This window comes from Corvus moneduloides, chromosome 5 (genome assembly GCF_009650955.1).
Source record: "Corvus moneduloides isolate bCorMon1 chromosome 5, bCorMon1.pri, whole genome shotgun sequence".
NCBI lineage: Eukaryota > Metazoa > Chordata > Aves > Passeriformes > Corvidae > Corvus > Corvus moneduloides.
The window spans coordinates 55,705,100-55,727,552 of NC_045480.1; the positions used below are offsets into that span (position 1 = coordinate 55,705,100).

The 22,453-nt window shown below is 40.9% G+C and overlaps 1 long non-coding RNA gene across 1 annotated transcript in view; it reads right to left on the minus strand.

Moving 5' to 3' along the window:
• LOC116444339 overlaps positions 1-22,453 on the minus strand; it is a 399,973-nt gene that overhangs the window by 240,585 nt on the left and 136,935 nt on the right. The window contains exon 3 of the long non-coding RNA XR_004240279.1: positions 12,539-12,678. This is a non-coding gene — a long non-coding RNA (uncharacterized LOC116444339). The remainder of the gene's footprint in view (positions 1-12,538; positions 12,679-22,453) is intronic.

Below are 22,453 nucleotides of genomic sequence, written 5' to 3' on the forward strand. Positions count from 1 at the left end.
ACCTTCCCAGTGACACACCAAACCTAATACCACAGCAGAGTCACTCCAGTGCTTTGAGCCTGCCAGTGGATGACAAAGAACAGGGGCTCTCCACACCTTTTCCCAAGCTTTTCATTTTTTTTTCCTACGGATAACAAGGATACCAGTGACAAGTTCAGAACCTGCTTCCTGTAACAAGGAGATGTCACAGAAACTCCTTTGAGTGCTCCTGAGAGCACTCTTATACCCCAATCCACTGCCTGTACAATGAGCTTGGGCACACAATAAGAGATGCCTCACAGAGGATATGATCCCATGGGAGAATGAAAGTAAGGCCAGATGAGTAGAAGGGTCAGGACAGGTACAATAGAGGACATTTCAAAAGTGTCTATTCGCTTATGAATGTAACTAGGCACATCGCTGCATTCAAATACAATTTCAGTCCCCTGGTAAAAGCTGGTTGTCAATTTTTCTTTTCCCAGGAAGCCAGACTCTTCAAAGCAAGTAATCAGGCACGTGGGACCATGCAGTCAGGGACCCTGCAGCAATGGAGACTGCAGGGTGACTCAGGTCACCCAAGCACTTGGTAAAATTCCTCTTTCTTGTGTCTACATGTCAGTTTGGGCTTCCAGTAGAAGAGTATCAATGCCCTGTTAAGGCCACATCTGAAACACCTCTTCAGGTATGCTAAATGATGGAGAGCTGGAGGGGAGAGAGCTAACTCCAAAGTAAAAGGTTAAAGGTGCCATTGCACCTGTCAGTCATGTCCATATGCAATTGCTGATAGAAATCTCCACAAAAAACTGGCTGCAGAGCAACACAGGCAACATTTTCAGCTGCAGCTGGTACTGTCAGCCTTGTCTTACTTGCTGCAATACATTTAGGAAGGCAGGTAGTAATGCATAAAGCTGACTGCTTATGCCATTTTATCAGCTTTAAAATGTGGTCTAGGTAACTAATCACACTAACAGGGAAAGAGAATATATGGAAGATTGATCAGACTTTCACAAAAAACATGTATGCCTCCTCCACAGATAAGCCATCATCAGGCAGTTTGAGAAGGATCAAACACAGCTACAGCCCCTCTGCCATGAACCTTGGCAAAAGTCAGATCACAATACTTCTTTCTAAAGCAAAGTCTCTTTCCTTTACTTTCCACTGTTGTTTTATCCTCCTTTACCATGCTCTCTTTTATGGTCCTTTACTTTTCAACTAAAAATACTTCCTGTTCCAAGCAGAAGGACAAGACACAAGTCCCACCAGACCAGACACCAAGCCCAGAGTGTAGCAGCAGGGCACAGCAAGGGCAGTGCTGGAGTGCTGGTGACTGGAACCACGGGCTCAGACTTGGACCAGAAATGCAGTGTGTTTCATCCCAGCCAGTGTTGAATCTTCACCCCTTTGTGTTTTGGACAAATTTAGCTTCTTATGCTGATAGTGGTTATGAGACTGTGAGCAAAACCAAATAAGCAGCTATATGTTTTCCCTATTAATAAACCTGACTCTCCTTTCTTTTCTTCTTGCTATTCTGATGCCACCCAAATGCAGGCACGGTTATAAATCACAGGAAAATGTGCTATTAATCAAGGAGCAAGGTTGTTCTACATGAAGAATGGCTGTTCACAGGTAGAGCAGCCTCTTGTTTTATTTGTAGCTGCTTCTTCATAAAGAGGGCAAGTGAAAGGAGAGACTCACAGCGGGTGAGTGCTAAATCCCAGCCCCAGACTTTTCTAGTTTTCTCTCTCTAGCACAGAAATGGAGATTACAGGAGCACTTTTCCATCAGTGATGGGTGTCACTGACCAGTAGCTCTTACATCTGAATAAGGGTAGAGGTGTACAGCGATTCACGCTTACCTGGAAGGCCCTTTTACATAGTCCTATTGACATAAAGGACTGGGGTTCATTCAAAAGCAAAGCTGTAAGTAAAGTAATCTCTGAAAAACAGAATTCTCTTCAACTCTTTAAATGCTTCCTATCTGTGTGTGCATTGCATGTGACTTTACATTTAATTGCAAGCACTTTTCTTTTTAAAATATGTTTTTCAAGAAAAACCATTAGCGGTAGTTTAGATCAGAACTTTGAAACTACCAAGGCATTTTAATGGCAAAGCCATTCTCTCCAACTTACTTTATATCACTCTCTAAAGTACACCTTTCCATTTTGTTGTCAATTATTCTTCTTCTTCGAAGATGAGTAAATGGCTTTGGTGCTTTATTCCTGAAGGCATTTATAAAACCTTTTCTGGTAACAAACAACAAAACAGGTATTTTCTGATGTCAGCAAATGCTTATACTTATGAAAGGCCTAGGAATATATTTTTCCAATTTTTTAAATTCAGATGCATTAAAAACTATAATATTACTTTTATTTCATAGAATTATTTCTACAATATCTAATGTTTAGATGTCTGTCAAACAACTGAAAGTTAATTTTTCATTTTTTGGTCGAGAAAGCATTTCATACTCAGTTCAAATATATACACATGGATGTGACATAATTTTTATATCAATCCTTGCAGCTGCTTCTGAAATACACCTTTTGTCTCCTCTCTTGACAAAGAAGCCAGAATATGGTTACATGATAAATTTTTCTGGCACTCACCTTTAAATCTTTCTGAGCAAATTTTAATAAAGCCATTTGTTATGAGGTAGTTTACTTTGCAAGAAATGTCATATCTAGCTGTATATCTTTCTGAGAGTGGCCAAAAAATCTGAAGCCTCATACGGATCTTTTAAAATAAACTCAGTGATAGTCTAATTCAATAAACATTTGGCCTGTAGTAATTTTTTTTTTCGCAGATTCTCTCTGCCACGGGAAGATTATATTCAGAAAACTGTTAAAATATTTCAAAGAATCCTTAAAAATATATTCATCTGTATTAACTGCATTAAGACAAGAAATGAGCTCATGGCAAGTGGCAAATTCACCATCCTCTACAATAAACAATTACAGGAGTGTGGAGAAAATCACATACCCTACAGCAAAGCAGGATATTAGATTTGCCTGGTTATAAGTAAGCCATCAGCTGGCTTATGGCTACACTATTTATGAGTTATGCTGTCTTTCAAGATACAGCTCACTTTTTGCTTAATGCCAAATGACACATTCAATTTAAATCAAGATATGGCAGAGAAAAACCCTGTCCCTAATAAGTGACTCAAGTATTTAATTTTATTTTTGGGCTTCTTATTCCGAGTATGGGGAATTTAAAGGCAGTTCAGTATCTTTCATTTCGTACATCTGAGATTTCTTTACTTAGGGTGCAGGAAAATCACATCATTTTAAATCTCTCAGGATGAACTATCAGATCTGCAAGCAGCCAAGGGAAGGATTTATTTGTAAAACCGGGATGATTATTGCTGATATCTGTGCTACAACTGTGGAAAAAGATTTAGGGATGTGCTCACTTGTAGCACTCTCATTACCTCCGTCTGTGTTCTCGGTCCACCAGCATGAAGGTTTGTCACCACCCCATCTAAAGAAGGACACTAGACCAGAAAAGAGGGATATCAAAAATAATCAAGGCTGCCTGGTTTAAAGGGAGGCTCTACAGATACAGACAGCTGAGCTCAGAGGGAAGATAGCAGAGGGGTATTTTAACAGAGGTCGGTAAGATCAAGAAGATGAGTATGAAGCTGCTTCTGTTTGCTGCTTTTCCTATCAGCGAGATGGAGGCATCCAGGGAAATGACAATGCAGCAAGTCCAAAAGAAATGAGAGGTACTCCTTGCATACAGCACAATGGGATATTACAAAAGCTGAAAAATAAGTGAATTTAAAAATGGATTAGCCAAATTTCTGGAGTCCAGGTTGCTCAGGTACTAGTAAACACACTGGCCTGGTTGTAACCCCTGATCTAGGCAGACCCTTTGCCAGAGACTGCCTGAGGTTGGGAAAATATCCAAGGGATGGGTCATTCACAACATGCTCTGTTTGTTAAATTCCCTCCCTGAGCGTCCGCAAGGGGATCCTGCTTTTATGTTTTGCTGTGCTCTGAATGTGCTCCAGGTGCTCTGCTGGGGCATAAACAGAGATATGCATCTCTCCTCCTTACACACACCTTTAGTGATTTCCATAATAAAAATATTCCTGAATCTGCTTTAGGGAAGCAACTGGGCCTACTTCTATGCAAATCATTCTCACACTGGTGTTTTTAGTTATTAAAACCAAAAATCCACTGAAATACACTGCCTATATGGGCCCAAGTGTCAAGAAACTGTCCAGGTGGCCTGTTGCTAAAGTCACAGCTGTGCCAAACCAAACCTGAAGGATGCTGCAAGAAAAGCATCTCTGGATGAAATTGGTGACATTCAAGTGATCTGATGAAATTACCATAACACTCCCAATGAGCTTCAGCATACAAGTAAAAAGAAAAAAAACAAGTAAGGAATACAAAAGAAAACATTTTCAGTTTTTTGTAGTCATTGAGGTTTGTCACACTTACATTTTAGATTCAAACTACATAATAGGCAGAAATCTTCCACTTTGTATCAAGACTGACTCAAAAACATCCAGATTTTTTTCTTTTTATAATGTTACAAATCTCTTTCAAAGTTTTAAGCACCGTGTGCCTATCAGCCATCTGCTAGTGTTGGATAGAATGAGTAGGCAAATATTTTTTTTTAGTATATTAGATATTTTAGTACAAATTCAATTACTGGCTCTTTTTACCCAGGCAGAATAAAATCTCTTTGTAGTACTATGAAATATAGCCAGTTACCATGGGTAATGAGGAAATACTTGCACTTAAGGGATTGTGACTCTATTCCATTATCTGCCAGAACAAAGCTCCTGTTAGTGCAAAGGAAGGAAATACACCAAAGAAAAGAAAAACAACAACAACAAAAGTCAGAGACAAACCCCCCCCCAAAAAAAAAATACAGAAAGAAAGAAAGAAAAAAAACCAATTGCAAAACAAGAGAGCAAAACTGGTTACAGTCTTAGAGCTGACAGCTTGCCTTAGAAGTGAAAGGAGATTCCAAACATTACCTTGAAGGAATAATACATGATTATAAACACATCAAAAGCACAATCTGCTGGAAAGGAGAGAACAAAGATAATCAAAAATAGTCCGAGAAATGCATTTTCTAAAAGCAACCATGAAATAAGTCCGTTGGCAACCTATTCCAATATATCTAGCAGGCACTTAGCGGAGTACATTAGTGACAGAAACACATTCACAAAAGAATATAGGTAAGAAGAGGTCAAACCTTAAATCAGTGCCAGTACATTGACTTCGGAGGAACATCACTGATATTTATCATGATGAGGGCTGACCCAGAAATGTTCAGTAATAGCATTCCCAGGAATCCTGACTCCATAAAAATGAAAAAGATCAGGTACTGCCTATAGACAATGTGTGTTCAAGAACACAGGGCACACAGAAACCACCCACCCCATCAGGCACATGCAGCGTGCACAGGGAGCACTGGCTCACGAGGATGTACGAACACAAAACATCCACTTGTGTGCATGGAACACATACAGGAGATGCAGCTCACACCATTGGATTCTGTGTGAAAAGTGGTAGCTGCACATGTGTGCTTCCAATTTTCTCCAATGTTTGCACTGACAGGCATTTTCCACACAGGACACATTCACTTTAAGCCTACTCACCTAACACTTGCTCCTTTCTGCTGCCTTTTGCAGATCTTCAGACACAGTACAGAGCCCCAAAGGGGTTTTTTTTTAACAGGAGGAATACTGTCAATATTTCATACAGGGAAAATGGATGTGACCAGCTATTTCCACCTCTGTACCCACAATGTCATCCTAGTGGTGTTATATTCCACCAGAACTCACCTTTTCCTTACATGCACCAAAGCAGCTTGAAAGCACAGGCTTGCTAAGCTAGCCACTGTTCCCTCAGCTCTTTCTGTACTTCTTCCAGGCAGGTCAGAAAGTCTCAGCCGCTAACAATTTCATGCAAGCTGGTAGTTACCATATATTTTCTGTGACAAGAAAACTAAAAAGAAGACAGGATATCCATAACTGAGAGCTGCTCTCACTTGAAAGGCACTCCTCACTTGTGGTAAAACAGATATCGAGCAAATCTTGTGACAAAATTCATCTGTGTCACTTCTCTAATAAAAATACAACAGTTGCACAGTTCATTTTACAGTGCAATTGATAAATCGATCGAAACGTTTCCTGCAGAGCTAATAGTGCCAGACAGAACTTCTCCAAACTTTTCCAAGAGAAAGTGTTGATGCTACCCTATCTGCTCAAGGAGAGGACCAAACAAGTTTGCCAATAAACTTGGACAACCAAAAGAAAAATCGAGCAGCAGGCAAGATCCTTAAGGAAGCTTTAGCCAAGCTGATGCTTGCTGGACCTAATGAGAATCTGGGTCTAGTTCCTGGCTCTGCTGTAAACTTTCTTTGTGACCTTGGCTAAGCTCCCTCAGCAAGCTGTCTTCTCAGTTGGTAATGAGACACTGAAATAGGAGGCTGAATGTCTGTTGTGACATGATCTTGCTTGCAAAACAGAGAAGAAGAATGAAAAAACATTTTCTGCCTGAAGTATCCAACTGTACCATGAACTATCCCTTGCAACGTGCAGCACAGAACACATGTTGAGGCTTTGATGCTGGTCACGGTCCACTGACTGTATTTTAATACAAACAATAATGAGCAAAAAACATTTTTCAAAGAGTCTTTTTCTGGCTGAGTATAAAAATTACAAATGCAGTAGACAAACCCTCAGTGTTCTTTAAACCTATCTATAAAATTACTTTGAAGTAGGAGAGAATGGTTTATTATTTCAAAGTGGTGCAGCCTTAAACACTGGGAAAATATTCCCCATATTTCCCCTCGTTCTCTATACAATGGCAACGAATGTCATAAATCTCATTTCAAATCTAGTGATTTGTACACATAAAAAGTGTTACGTTTATTCTGAAACCACAAAAGATTGCTCTGAATGGATCTCAGGCTAAATATATTTATATGCAGTGATAAAGCCTTATTCTACATTAGAATCATTCTGACAGTTTATGAATTCAAGGTTTCACCAATGTAAATAAAAGAAAGTCCTGTTATTATAAAAATGGAATTGAAAATAGAGCAATGATGGAATAAAACTTTGAGGTAAATTAAAGACTTGATAAAAGTCTTCCATCCTCAATGAAAGGTACAGTGACAGCAGTGAGATTGTACAGTCACTTCACGTGGCTGCATTTTCTAAGAAACTTTTAAAATGAAGTATCCTTTGAGAGTCACAGTCAAGCACACACACATAAGAAAAGATTATATTAAAGAGGAAGGTAACAGGATGTTGCTTTTCAGTATCACTGCTCATGGTTTTTCCTGTGCGATTCCTACTAAACAAAAGAGCCACACTGCTCAGATCTCTTTCAGTTCTGAAAGGTGCTGATGTGATCCCAACAAGCTCAGCTGACAATGGCAGCCTGCCAAGGATGCTTGGCCAGCAACACAGCTCATGGTGGGAAGGGCTGTGAGATCTCAGCAGGCTGCCTTTCTCCTTCTCCCTTAGCCCATCCCGTAAGCCCTGAAGTGCATAGGATAGAAAATCACACTAAGTCACACTGACACAGAGCCTGAAGCATTTCCAAGCAGCCCCTGCATGCAGCTTCGACTTCCAACCCTTCCCAGGCACAACTCTTTTCTGCCCTGCGTGCCACAGCAACCTATTTCCACTTCCAGTGCTCTGATCCAGCCCCTCTTCACTCCTGTGGCTGCATCTTCCCTGATAATGAGTCTTGCCTGATCCATTGCTGCATCTCCTCAGCTGGCCACCTCAGCTATTCCGGTACTCAGATACTTTCCCTCCCTCCCTCCCTCCCCTTTTGCCCACTAGTCAGGTTTCACCTGTTTCTTCACTTCTCTCTGCCCTATCCAGCCTCATGATCTGGGCTGCTGTTCTAGCCCCCTCTTCAGCTGTGACCAATGCAAGATTTTTGGACTCCAGCTCTCCTTTCTTTCCCTCTCAGTAGAAATCCCCTTCCTACACACTTCTATTCCCACTGGAAAACTGTAAGTCCCCTAGACTTACATAGGACAGAGAAAAGATCACAGTGTTCCCCAGAGCTTGGGCTAATCCATATCTGGTCCTTCCCAAGAAACACATGCCTACACACAGAGAATAGGGGAAGGGAACTCTCTACTCCCAAACCTGGTATTTACTTCTTCTGCACTTTGGGAAGAGAAGAGATGGCACAATAGAAAACAGATTTCTTCTGGAAAATAAAAGAGCTAAAGACTTCAGAGTAGCAGGAAGCCCAGTGACTAATTCATTAATGCTCTGTGGTGCCCTTGTTCCAGGTGAATTCCCACGCTATGATTTGTCTGGCCTAGAGTTTTTTGGCCTTCAACTAGCCTTTAATAATTTATAAAAAATGAAACTCTAACAAGAAATAATGACCAGAATAATGAAAATCAGGTGACCACAGCCTGAACCAAGATCTCTTAAACCACATGCTGGGTACCAACTGAACACATTTTTTTGAGGAATAAAAATTTTTCCTACTGAAAAAGCCAATGAAACCAACATGCTTTGGGAAAAAAATAAAAGACCCAGAACTGTCTGTGACACACAGGCCAGAGCTGGAAAGAGGGAGCTGGACTTTCTTTTCTGTTACCTTTATAGCCACTGCACCATCTCCAGGCTGAGAGATTCAGGTAATGGAGCAGAGCATCAGAAATGTCTGTGAAAGGAGTCTGAAGAGACACATGAAGAGCAGAGAAGATAGTAGAGAAAGAGTAGGCAAGAAAAGTGGGTGGGAGAAAAGTCAAAACTGAAGACGAAGAACTGCAAGAACAATGCAAAAGTGGGCAGATAAAGGGAAAGAGCAGAGGAGCAAGACAGAAAATCCATCTTGACAGAAACAAACATTCCTTATCAGTTATAGGAAAGTGGTACCTCTGAAAAATCCAATTTCAAATGTCAGAAAAGAAGTGATAGAGAAGGAATGAATCACCTGCATAGAGGTACAAGTTCCTTAATGACTGAAAATCAACACTGGGAGGCGCAGAGAAGTCTGAAGGACATGGGGTTTTGAAACGAAGATGGGGATAACATTAGGAATGGGAAAACTTTCATCATTTGAGGTAAGGTAGTGAGTAGACTGAGCAGCTCTGAAGCTCCTTTCACACCTCTCCAGGTCATGCAGCTGTAGTCTGTCAGCGACACAGGTATTTTCACATGCAAGAAACAGATTAGTGACCTCAGATTAACACTAAGTGAAGTCCCATCTTGCAGGTTTAGAAAAGCCAACATCTATTCCTTCTGTTGCTTCAGCAACCTGGCAATGTCATATTCCAGGGGATCTGGATTCAGCTTGTACCCTGCACCTGGCCCTGAAAGGAGAAAAACCTCCTAATTAGGCTCTAAATCAAGCCCTTAAAAATGGTACTTAAGGGCTTCCCTAAGGCCAGGATTCCATGTCAATATTTTCATGTTATTTCTTGTGCACAAGGAACTGTAGCTGTATAGAGAGTACACCACTACCTGAAATGGGATGAATATTAATAAGGAGGAGAGAAAAAGAAAGACAGTCTAACAATAGTCACTGAAATCCTTTGTTACGTGCACCCAGGCAGGGAAAGCAGGCCTTCTCTGGTGAACTCTACATACAAGAAAAACAAATACCAGAAAATATCAGCACAGAGAATCAGTGGCATACAGTAACCATATATAGAACCATCAAATAATACATAGGAACTTAATACACAATTCATCCAATAACTGAGGTTGTGTTTTTGGGGATTTTTACAAAATAAATGAGGCTGCAATTTTATGTCTCATATTTGAATCTAGATGAGAAGAGGAAGGCATATTGAATGGAAATCACCCCTTACAGAATCAATCTGCATGAACATTTTAAGACATCAGGTAACAGTTTCTTGGGACACAGATATACAGCTTCTCAACTAGCTATAAGACCAAAGTATCACCATGTAAGAGAAATGAAGGCTTTATACTCACTGCCTACACTTTGAAACTCATAACAACAACAGTGTGGAGTTTGCTTTTTTTTCCCCTCTTAAACTAGGGTTTTTTTTGGTTTTTTTTTTGGAAATATAGCAAAACACCAGAAAACTCTGAATGTGGCAGAAATCCATGTCACCACAGCATGGATTGCTGAATGGCAGCAAACTGGCCGCCCGCCGTTCAAAATAAATGCATACACCATCTGCAAGATGCTGGAATATCCCTTCTGGCCTAATTTTTGGAAGATGCCTAAAAAAAGGGACAGCACAACTTGGAACAAACTCTTTGTCCTGTCTGAATGGGATTTTGCCTGTGGGGAAATTCTGTGCTCAGCAACACAAAAAACTTTTGGCTGCTCGACAGACACCAGCAAGGCAGTGTTACAAAGATGACAGCCAACTGTGCCCTTTAATTGCTAGGCCATCATGTAACACACTTTCTCTATGTTATTTAAAGCATACACAAAACACAACTAAAACCGAGCTTTTCAAGATACTGATGAAATAGCATTTGTTCCTTTCAAAGCTTCTTTGACAAGACAGGAATACTTCGTGATGGGGAGGCTGTCACTATGGGATCATGGCTTTCCAGAAGTGTAAAACTCCCATTTCTGAAACTGCAGACCTGTCACATACCAGACTTGAAATTTCATGGCAATTTATGGATTTTTTTCCCTTTGTTTTAAGGAAAAGAGTTGTTTTTCTTCCTTTGCTGAATCCAACCTAAGATTTAAAAAAATTATGGTTTTCACTTAAGACCCGACGTTCTGACTATTGTCAGTTTTAATGAAGAAAGAAGAGGTTTTTCTGCCAGACTGACAGGTGTTTAGTATTTTCAGGGCTTTTAACTAGAAAGAAGAAAACCACTAAAACAAAACAAATAATGTTTTAAGTTACCCAGAAATGTAAATTGTCAGAATAAGCTTTTAAAAGTTGTCAATATCTCCATGGGTCAGACTGGAATAATCAGGTAATTTAAGCTGTGAACTGTCACCAATTTGGAGGAATGTCTCCTACTCAAAATGACCATAGTGCTTGCAATTTTCCTTGCAGTGGGACTAAAGCTCTGCAGTGGCACTGGATCAATTTATATCAGTGAGAACGCTCACTCTTACTGTGGATATAAACAGCTACCATTCATGAATTAGGGGAAGTGCCCACACTTGAAATGAGACAGAAGGCAGGGGTTGCTCTCAGGAAACACAGCCCCATCTAATACATTTGATGTCCTATTTTTCTGTCTCCAAGCTTGCAAGCAAGTGGCAGGGACCATAAAAATGTCTGACAGATAACCAAAAGGGAATGTGGGCTTTGCTGAGTGTTATGACACAATAAACAGGTTATTTTAAAGCTGTAGTTTCAATATTAACTAAATAAACTTATTTAAAACACTTCCCATCACTGTTGGTAGCTCAATCTTCAGTCACCACATACCCTCGTGATACCTCCAGGACACAGTACTGCTTGGTGGTTTACCAAACATCAGCCTGGTGAGGAATGCTTCATACTTCTATCAAAACTCTGTTTTACAAATAGCTTCCCACGTGAAGATGAGCAGACTGGGTGAGCCAAAGGAAGCACTGGCAAAGGAATTTCCTTCAAGAGGATACCAAAATAGAGCATGTGCATTTACCTTCTAATACATGTCCTTCCGACAGAACTCCAATGAGAGCTCCAGAGAAAAGGAAGGTCTCAACGACTTAGCATTGACACAGGACTCTGCACATCACAGCTGAGGGAAAAAGTCCTGCCTTGGCTCAGTCACCGTAGTAGAAGTTTCCAGTAACATGAAAGCAAGTGAGTAGCATCAAAGCTAGTGAGCTGTTTGGTGGAGAAACCACTTTGCTGCAGCAAGAGAATGAAGCCCTATGAACTTCTTAGCCCTGATGCTGCCTACAGCCTGAGATATTGGTTCTCTAAAGGGGCCTTGAACTCCTTACAAAGTCAAAGAAACTTGGCCAAAGAGCTACTACTGCTGCTACTTTGCCAATAACAATTTTCTAGTATGAGTGCAGTCCTGCAGTTCAGGTTTCCAAATCCCCCAATCAGTGAGTTTCTAAACAATACTATAATCCCCTGAGAGTGCCTGCAGGAACTGATATTTGAACACTTTGAAGCAGAAAATTTGTCTTTATCCACTTTCTAAAGCTTTCTGGTTAAAAAAAAAAAAAAAGGTCTGGCAATCAGTGACTGAGGAAAGCATTTTGCCTCTGGCTAATCCAGTTTAGAGAAAAGATGGTCGCTTTGTGATCCCAGCTTCTTCCATGGATTTGTTACACTAGCCTTTCATTTTCTTCCACTTTGGCAGAGTGCAACTCCAGAATTATACTTCAGGCTACTGATAAAGTTAACTTCTCCCTCTTCTCATTGACTGATCGCTGTAACAAATGGCCCTCTAATCATTTTAAAGACACCCCTTGTCATAGCAAATGCTTTCATAAAGAAATGTCCCAGGATTTTTTTCTACTGGGAAGTGAAATTATAACCTAAAGGGGTGATTAAATCTTCTCTCTTCCTAGATAGCTTAAGGTAATACCATAAAGAGATACCCTAAGCTAGATATCTGTTCAACCTTTCAGAGTAACCAAAGCAGCACTTATTTTACTTACCGGTTCCAGAAAAGTAACGTATTTCTCTTAGGATGTCTCTGTGGATTTCTTGTTTTCATCACAATACTTGTCTGAAATTATTCCAGGGTACCACAAGCACATGACTGAGCACACAGAATTCCTGGGGATCGATTCAGAAGCTGTAACACAGGGCAGAATGACAGAGGGAGATTTAGCTCTTGTATAAATTAGTTGGCCTAGGCTCCTTCAGTAGGTACTGGAGACACAGGCATCTCATCCAGTCCTGTTTTAGGATGAACTTCCTTCTGGAAGAGTCTTGCTTGGTTTTACTCTTTTTTTGGCCCACAGAGGGCACATGGGGTTAGACAAAGCACACACCTCACAGAGCTAATCTTAAACTAGACAGATCTTCATTTTACAAACCCAGCTAGATTGCAGAGCCAGTGATTGGCTCAGCCAAGAAACAGCATTCCTTGGAGATGGAAGCAGAGATGAGCAGCACGAACCAGAGCAGCAAGGGCCCTTTGTATTCATTAAAAAGCTATGTGTGTTTCAAAAACAGCAGTGGAACTTCAAAATGCTCTTCTTTCACTGGGCTCCTTTCTGAAGGGCTGTACTAACAGTACATCAGCTGGAACCGGACTTCAGTACTTCTACCATCTGCTCTTTTAGTCTTAAGTCTATAAGGAGCTTGGTTTAAGAATCAAAATTGAAAATGTTTCTATCCCTGCATTCAGAGCAACTTTAAAGTAGAATAAGCATCTTCATAACAACATTTTACAGACAGTATTCAATGTGAATGTCAGGGACACTTTAAATGTCAGGGAGCAAAAATATAACAAACTCACGTTTACAGGGAGAGAAGGAAGTGTAGAGACACAAGATCAAAATCGGAGTCAGTTGGAATGGCACAGATATTGTTCAGAAAATGTCAACTATTTTTCTCAGGATATATTAAGTATGTAGAGTTTTTCTACTCATGGAGGGGTTGGTGGTTTTAGGGAGAGGAGTTGGGTTTGCTTTCCTCAGATTAGGAGTTTTCTTCATTCTGGAGTAGACAAAAACTGAAAGAGTTTGCAGTTATTGAAAACTGGAAACCCGAAAGGGTTACAAGAAAAGCATTTCCATGGTTTGACAGCTTGTCATTAAAACTTCTGTTTGTGGGGGGGGAAGCCACTAAAACACCTTTATCAGAAATATGCAGAGCAACTTCAGGAGGGTAGAATAACACTTCTAACCTTAGTAAAAATAAAAACTTGAAAGTAATGATACTGAAAGACCTTGGATGGACAAAACCAAGAGCCTAGACAGAGAAATAACAGTGGGTTTGCAGTTGAAAGTATTGGCCTGAATTTCTCATGTGCTTCTCAATGATGCATCTAGAAGGAGACAGAGCCAAAGTGTGTTAATATGGGTTTATATCTGACACCTGGGAGAAGGCATGCTGCTGCCACAAATATGTGCAGGCTATTAGATAGAGACAGGGAGAGTCTTCTCATGTACAAAAAGAACTTCAGCCTTCTATTCAGGAAAAAAGAAAACACCAAATACTATCCATAAACCACCAGAAGTTTAAATAAGAAGGAAAGATTTCTGTTGGGGGTGGGGAGGGAGTTAAGGAAGAAATAGAGAAAGAAAAATCAAGTTCAGTTTTTGGTTTGGGGGGATTTGTTGTAATAATTCTAAGGCTTCCTGCAATGGGCTTTATCAAAAGAGAAGATTTTAGCAGGAAATTTCCTACCAGCTGAAGTGTGATCAAAGATAAGCACCATTTTACAGATAAAGTCCACATTAACAAAACAGTTGGGAAAGATTGTGAAACCAGAGGCTGTGAACATGAGTGATGGGGGGAACTATTTTTGAACCCTCAAAGGGAAATAATGAGGAAAAGCTCTTTGATGAAATTGAGACAACCAAGGTAAAAGCTAAGTTCCAGGGAAAACATGTTGATAGTGAGCTGAGATACCATTGTTTTCTCCAGCTTGATAGCCCCAGATGAGCACGCCTTGGCAATTTCCCAAAATCCACATTGAGAACATGATCTGCTAGCAGCTAGCAGGCTCAACTACACCTTTTAACCCATTAAGAACTGCTGCAAGACCTCCAGCTAAGCTGTGAATGATCCATCATGCGGTGCACATAACATTGGAAAGAAAAGGACTTAGGAAGCACTATGGAGAGAACAATCCTACACTAGAGGGGTGAAGGATGGGGCAGTCAATAAATCCTTTTCCTCTGTAACTTCTGTAATTAAGCAGAACACATTGCTCATTCTTACGATTCAAACATAATCCTGCTGTTGTCTTGACTGTACAGGATTTGCAGATTCTAACTGTTTTAATGACAATGCACCAAAGAAAGCTTTTTCTCTGCTTTCACAGACAAATCCAGAATCCACATCAGGAGGGAGAGAATCCAGTGGTGTGTGAGGGATTTTGACCTTATAATTATCTTTCCAATTCTAGCATATTCCTTTATTTGAGTTTTAGCTAAACAGCTTTAAAGCCAGAGCTAATGGGGAGGGGAGGAAGGAGGGAGGTGGAGGAAAGGAAAAGAAAACACACATTTTCAGCCGCAAAGAGACATGCAGGAAACTGCCTAATACCATGCAGCTTCACTGACTCCAATATTCACTTGCAGAGATGCATGCATCTATTAGAAAGTAGGGACAAAACCAGCCAACAGCAATAGTCTGCCTTTTGCTAATGAGTATTTACTAGTGCTGGCCTTTGCTAACAGATGTTCGAAGTATCCAAGCAAAGCCCTGAAAAGATACTTACCATCACATCAAGGGTTCTCCTGAACTCATTTTGTCTAAGTTTTCAACTCCTTTCCTCTTCTACCTATCTTTCAAATGAGCCAAGTAAACTTAAGCCTCTGTTGTTTTGAGGATTTTAATAGTCAGGCTTCCTAAGTCACATAGCTCTGGGATTCCCACAGCAGCAGCTTCCACCGAAGTCTGCCCAGCTCCATGAAGTGTTGCCTACTCTACATCATTGTAGCATCATTGACTGGGAATGGAGAGGAAGAAAAGGTCTTAGTCATGCTGAAGCATGAGAAATGCCAGAAACAGAGTGTGGTGCGTATGGGGGGGTGTGTGTGTGTGACTGACCAAAAGGTGGTAAACACCAATGTGCTTTGACACCTTCTGCTGGTTCCTGCAGATCTCTCTCACTACAAAGACAGAAATTGTAAGGTCTGTTTACTGGGAATTGTGCCTATAGGATAGCCTGTCTTTGATAGCACCCATAATCCATGGTCAGAAGAGAAAACTGTGTTCATTCCTGTCTATATAGTGGAAGTATAGAAATAAGGGTTTTCCCTTATATTTTTCCTTCTTGCTGTACCACAGAGATGGCAAATTTTCTCCTTAGTGAGAGCCAAGAGTTCCTTCTACCACCTTTGGCCAACCATATTTCAATGCCCCTGATAGTATAGATCTGCTGCAGCCCAGAAAACTAAATGGTTACAGGCCATATACAATTGGATGGTAGGCTGCTCCTGGGGCACAGACCAGGAATTCTCCTTCTTTGCTGATTTTTAAGGCAGCTGAGGACTTGCTGTAATGGAAAACACTGTTTTGCTTCTAAAAAGCATCAATAAAAAATGAAAGATTTGATATCTTTGAGAAAAGAGCACTCTCCACTTGCCACCACCAAGGCATTTGCTCACTGACATTCGGTTGTTTAGCAGTTGCACAAACATCTTAAGTAAAATGTATGGCATTATCTTCTCTTTTGAAAGTTGGCTTAATCTGATCAATAAACTATCACAGTTATGATTCACAGAAAAGAAATTTTCTTGAGGCAATATCACAAAGTGATCTTTTAAGATCTTACCCCAGATTCTCCATGACTGCATGTAAATGCAGACTGAAGGCAAATACTGATACCACTAAAATATTTTAGACTGTCAGTGATCCTTCCACTTGAAAGGTAAATACAGAGTTTCTGCTTTAAGAGTGCTTAAGTCTTATTAGGGCGCCTCCAACTTTAGGTAACTTGGCTTGAGTCAGCTGTAAGCGATTTTTGGAATCACTGAGGAAGTGGCAAACGGCAGAAGGAGAAACATGCTCCTGTTATGATGACTCTGCAGCAAACAGCCTATGAGGGAGAAATTCTTACTGCTCCAGTAAGGGTTTCCCGTGGGAGCATCGGTGCCCTCCAGCTTGACAGGGGCAGGCCTTTTGCCCCACTTCCACCAAGAGCCAACACCCAGCAGTAACTTCCTGCAAAGACTGCTGAAATAACATTTGGGAGGCTCTGGAAAAATGCAGAGTTGAGAAAACACCTGTTTCTTGAGCACAGATAGTACTAAAAGGGAACTTGCATTTTTGGTTTTTTTCCAATGGTTGCACAAAAAGCCTCCAAGTCCACTGCTCTGAGCCTCATTTTTCTGTTCCTCGGTGTAAACAGTGTAGTCTGCATGCAAGGCCACTGCAGGGATTCGTGTCATCTTCTGAAGACATCAAGGCAATTTAGGAGCTGAACCCCAAACTGCATCCTAAACTTGATTTTCCTTCTCTTGTGCTGGCTGCTGATTCCAGATCTCCACAGCCATACAAGGTAATATCTCACCTGAAGCTTTTCCTGTGGGAGTGTCAGAGGACTACCCCTAGTACTCCCACCCAGCACTGCTTTTACCCATTTCCTCCCTCTCAACTCAAGAACTCTCATCAGGAGACAAGGGATTACAAACTCTCCATACCTGTAGTACCCTTGTTGTGTGTTGGCACGGCACCTACCACCTCAGATCTCAGCAGGTATTCTTTCATTATAACTATTACTCAAAGTTGGGCTGATAGACTGCAGAAAACTGAAAGCTACTTTCGCTTCACCTGAAAATATCCTAAACCCCATGCAAATGAGGGACAGATATATTTGTTTATCTACACAAGCAAGGACTTTAAATTCAAAGAAAGTGACAGTAATTCAGATAATACACAACCAGCATGCAAAATTATGTGTTGCATTACTGCCATTACTCTTTCACTAATCTGCGATACGCAGAAACTGTGAATTTAATGAGCTTCATAATTATTTTGTTCTCAAAATTCCTTCCTTTTTGGTAATGACATTATTTCAAATGATATTTTTTACACTATGTCCCTAGTCAATCATGTCAATTCCCTGAAAGATGTACCTCTAGTGAAATAGTAAAATCCAGAGAGAGGATGAGAAGTTGATTTATCTCAAGGACTTTGCACCTTAAATAGTCAGTAAAATATTAAACATCCCTATCAATAACAAGTGGACTGTATTATAAGCTTCCTCATAACTGGAGTTCTTAGGAACAAGTTGACATCTTCCTGAAAAGGTGTCAAGAATTTCATTTAATCCTTTTTATAGCAGTGACCATCAATCTATCTTAATGTTTATTGGAGAGAAAATAATTGTCTTTTCTTTTTGGCAATGGTATTTCATTATAGGCACTAGGATAAATAACTACAATTCAAAGCAAAATAAGATTAAAGTGTCCCTGTATTTTTTCCCCTTGGTGTCTTTTCTTCTTTGTGCTTAATTTCATGATGAAAAAAATTATAATTAAATTAAACTTGATTCTTATTTAAATGCACATCTGAAAGTGAAAGCAAAGAAATTACTTTCTTTTTCAAAGTTGTTATATCCCAATTGATTTTCCACACATTGGCATTATTATCTGATTGTGAAGATGTATGCATTTATGAAAAGCTAGAGCCATCTGTCTCAATTCTATGTAATTTCATTACATATTCATCATTTATCTAGTCTGAGTATGTGACATGAGACCCTACTGACTAGCAATTCTACACTTATTATCATTTCATACTGTGTTTGGATGGACACAAGGCTGTCGACTTCCATTAATCTACTTTTGATGTAAAAATCATCATCTTGGGATAAGCCTCAGAGCTCCTGCATAATCAGGCCACACTGCTGCGCAAATGTAGAGGCACTAACATTTTTATTAAAAAGCCTGCAGCATTTATTCCTGCTTGTCTTTCACAACATGCACATATCACCCTGCAAATGCGTCCAGGGAATGGAAGTATAAATCCCAGCAGATTGGCACACCTGGATGTGCAAGCACACACTGCCCAAAGGTGACTGTCACTCTGCTAAGCATGAATGTGGACGTGCACAGGAGTTAATGGCTGCAAGGAGAGATTTTCTAACTTCAGTCACAGTTGCTGGAAGGTCCAGCACAATTAGAGAATAGGGGCTGAATCAACCCATTGCAAAGCCAAAGGTGTTTAACTTCAGCCTGTTACAGTAAATTGAAACTGCTTGGTCGTTTTGGAACGGACTTTGCAGAACCTGTTGTCTGTGCAACAATATTTTGAAAGTTTTACAGTGTAACCAGCCATCCTCTTAACCTTTCTAGTCGCATAACACAAGCATTCCTTCTGCTCCATGTGTCCTTCAAAGGGCAGAGACATGCTGTGAGCCAGGCTCTCCCTGGGCACAAACAGCTGGCACTAGCTAATAGCCTGGATTCCACATGCTTCTGTGCTCATCTACTACGCTGTAACGAAGAGATGACAGAGATAACAAAGGCAGTTCATTATTCATGAACTTGGATTTTGAAAATTAGGTAAATTGATGCTAACCGCTGCACAGGCAATTATTTGTCTACTTCACGTGAACTTCCTTTGACTGTATCCAATTCCAGGTTGCCAACTATTTCTGTGAATGTTGTAGTGAGCAAGCTACCAGGCAAGAGTGTGTGCTTAAACATACAGCTATTGCAGAATACTTAAGTGGAATTTGGTTTTGTGAACATGAATATTCTCTGGAAATCTCATTTTAGAAAGAATCAGGCTCATCCTATCTGGAAACACAAAGATAGGCTATGATTTGTCTGTCAAAAGGATATATATCAAAACATATCTCAAACTGCACATTAGGCTCACTTGAAATTTATGAAGCATCCACAGGGATGGTAGGAGACAAGATTTTATTCCCAATGGCTAACTATCAGCTCTGCTGCTTCTCAGAAATTGGTTTTCATTGCTGTTTTCCCATCAGTTAAATGGGGATGAGTGCACTCACCTTCATCTGCAAATTGCTCTGATTTCTACCAGACAAAAAAGTTCTGTATCACAAATCAACCGCAGTAACAGCCAGCTCAGTTACACAAGTGACAAAGACTGATTAACTCACGAGCAGGAAAAAAGGGCTGCAGTTGACAAATGCACCTTGCCACTAACCAGAGGTCTGCTTGAGCAGTTCGGTGCACTGAGAAGGAGCCTAAACTACCAGGACAGCTGTTGAACCCACTGGCCAAATACTCGTGCTGGGTGTCATACATGAAATCCCTATTTGTGCTTGGTCTTTGCATATTAAGTGCTTTAATTAATTAATTTTGAGTTAATTATTTTTAAATTGAATGTTACAATTAACCCATCAGCCCAGGTACAAAAATCCAGTTCCATTATCAGTGTTTTCATTTGTTTAAAGTAGTTTATTAATAGAGTTGCACCCTTCCCAGTTAAAATTTTTCCAGTTAAAAATCACAAACTTGCCCCTTAAACTTCAAACCACTGGTACACCATAAGAGTTACCTTTCCTGTGTTTACTGTATACTTTTACAAGTGTTTTGAGGTGTGTTGGATGTATTTTAATACTTTTTGTAGGTGTTTCACTTGCATTTTGATTCCAAGGCCAAAACCCCCACCCAGTCTTAATAGCCAGCAGCTATTTTTAGCTACAGAGCCATTACTCTGCAGGCAAGTTCCATGGCAACCTGAATACCTGAATTTTAATGAAGGTATTGTATTCCCCTTATCTCAAACTGATACCACCCCTCCCCACCCCCCCCGACAACGATGAGCCATTGGTGGACAGAGATGATCCATCAAAGGGAAAGCACCAATCGCTTTGGACCGAAGGGGCGGGCTGTGGGCGGGCTGTGGGCGGACTGGGGGCGGAGCAAAAACTATAAAAAGGACGAAGCCGAGAGGCGGGCTCTCTTCTCTTTTCCCCTCTTGCTCTCTCCAGACTAGCTGTGGGAGACATCGGTGCTGGGGCATTCAAAGCCTTACCCCTTTTAAGGGGCTTTTAGTAATTTTTTTAAAAGTCAGCCCAGCACTTCAAGTTCTTTTTCTCTACCTGAGGTCCAGTGCTGTCTCAGCCAGAAGATCTCATATCCCTGCGCTCCTGGGGCATACCATCTACTGAGCCATAGGATCCCAAATTTTTATATTTTTCTGATTTCTGTAATTTTCCAATTTTTCTGTTTTCAATAAATTAATCTTTTTAAGAGTTGTCTCATTTCTCACATGGGTGCAGGGATTTGCACAGGGAAAGAGAGTTCACAAGTTCACATGTGATAAATTCATATCCCAGTTGATGAAGCTTCATGTGCAGACCTCATGCTGCCAGCTTCTTACCCAAGGAATCAAAATATTTTCAGCTGAAAGGGGCCCACCAGGATCATCTAAATCAAAGTCCTGGCCCTGCACAGATCAGCCCCAAAAATCACACCATGAGTCTTTGGGCGTTATCCAGGTGCTTCTGGAACTCTGTCAGGCTTGGTGCTGTGACCAGTTCCCTGGGGAGCCTGTTTCAGTGCTCAGCCATGCTCTGGGTGAAGATCCTTTTCCTAAATATCCAAACTAAACCTCCCCTGACACAACTTCAGGCCATTCACTCAGGTCCTTTCCCTGAGCACTACAGAGAAGAGATCAGTGTCCTGCACAGATCAGCCCCAAAAATCACACCATGAGTCTTTGGGCGTTATCCAGGTGCTTCTGGAACTCTGTCAGGCTTGGTGCTGTGACCAGTTCCCTGGGGAGCCTGTTTCAGTGCTCAGCCATGCTCTGGGTGAAGACCCTTTTCCTAAATATCCAAACTAAACCTCCCCTGACACAACTTCAGGCCATTCACTCAGGTCCTTTCCCTGAGCACTACAGAGAAGAGATCAGTGTCCCTCTGCTTTCCCTCTTTCCAAGGCAGCACAATGCATTTTAATATGTGGAAATCATTACCAGGAGAATATAAAGAAAAAGAAAAGAGTGATGGAGCCTGCTCCCAAACCACAATGTGGGAAGTCACATTTCAGCCCTCTGAAAGCATTAGGTCAGCAGTGAAAGCAAAATCCCATCATCACCTATGCTAGACTGATCCAAAAACTAGGACATGATTGCCATGGACAAACATTACCTGATCATGCACAAGATGGCTGCAGGTGGTGGCATGTGGTCTGACTAGGTATGAACCAGTATGAGGTGTCTGATCCCAGAGCTCAGCCAGAGGAGACAGAGCTACAGGGTGAAAACCAGCACCACGCCCAAAACAAATGGGTTATTCCTGTGGAAAGCAGCTCAGGGCCGTGTACAGTCCTCAAGATCTGAGCCTGCTGATACATGTGCACATCTGAAGGGCTCAGGACTCTCTAGATCCATAGCAGCACTGCTAAGAGACCTCAGCTTTGCATTCAGTGCTGGCATCAGAGCAGAGGACGCTAGCTTGGGGCTTCACAGCAGCACAATGCACTGTGCAGCCTACAAACGCTGTAAATCACTGGGATGCTTTGGATGGGTCAGAGTTTTCTCACCCACAATCTTTCTAAAACCAACTTCCTGACCACTGGAAGCCATTAAACACTCCATTACCTCGCAAATTAACTGTAACAGTGTGTTCAAGTGCTAGTTTGGATAACTAAAGTACTTTTCCTTTCCTTACTGTGTAGGGAAATTGTTCCTTTCTGTGTTTTCTCAGTCTGATGCAGGTCCACTGAATGGTCCTATTCTTCCAAATAATGGTTGCCTTTACCTCGGCTCTTTAGGTAAATTTTCATGACTGAGCAATTTCTCCTCTGCTCAGGAGGGGCTCCACTATCTTTGCAAAGTACCTCACAGTTCTGACTGTGAATAAAGCATATTCTAACATTTAAATTATTTAACTCAATGATCTGGTTCACTTCAGTTTATCCCACTTGTGCCTGTGAATACACACTGCATATAAAGTGTCC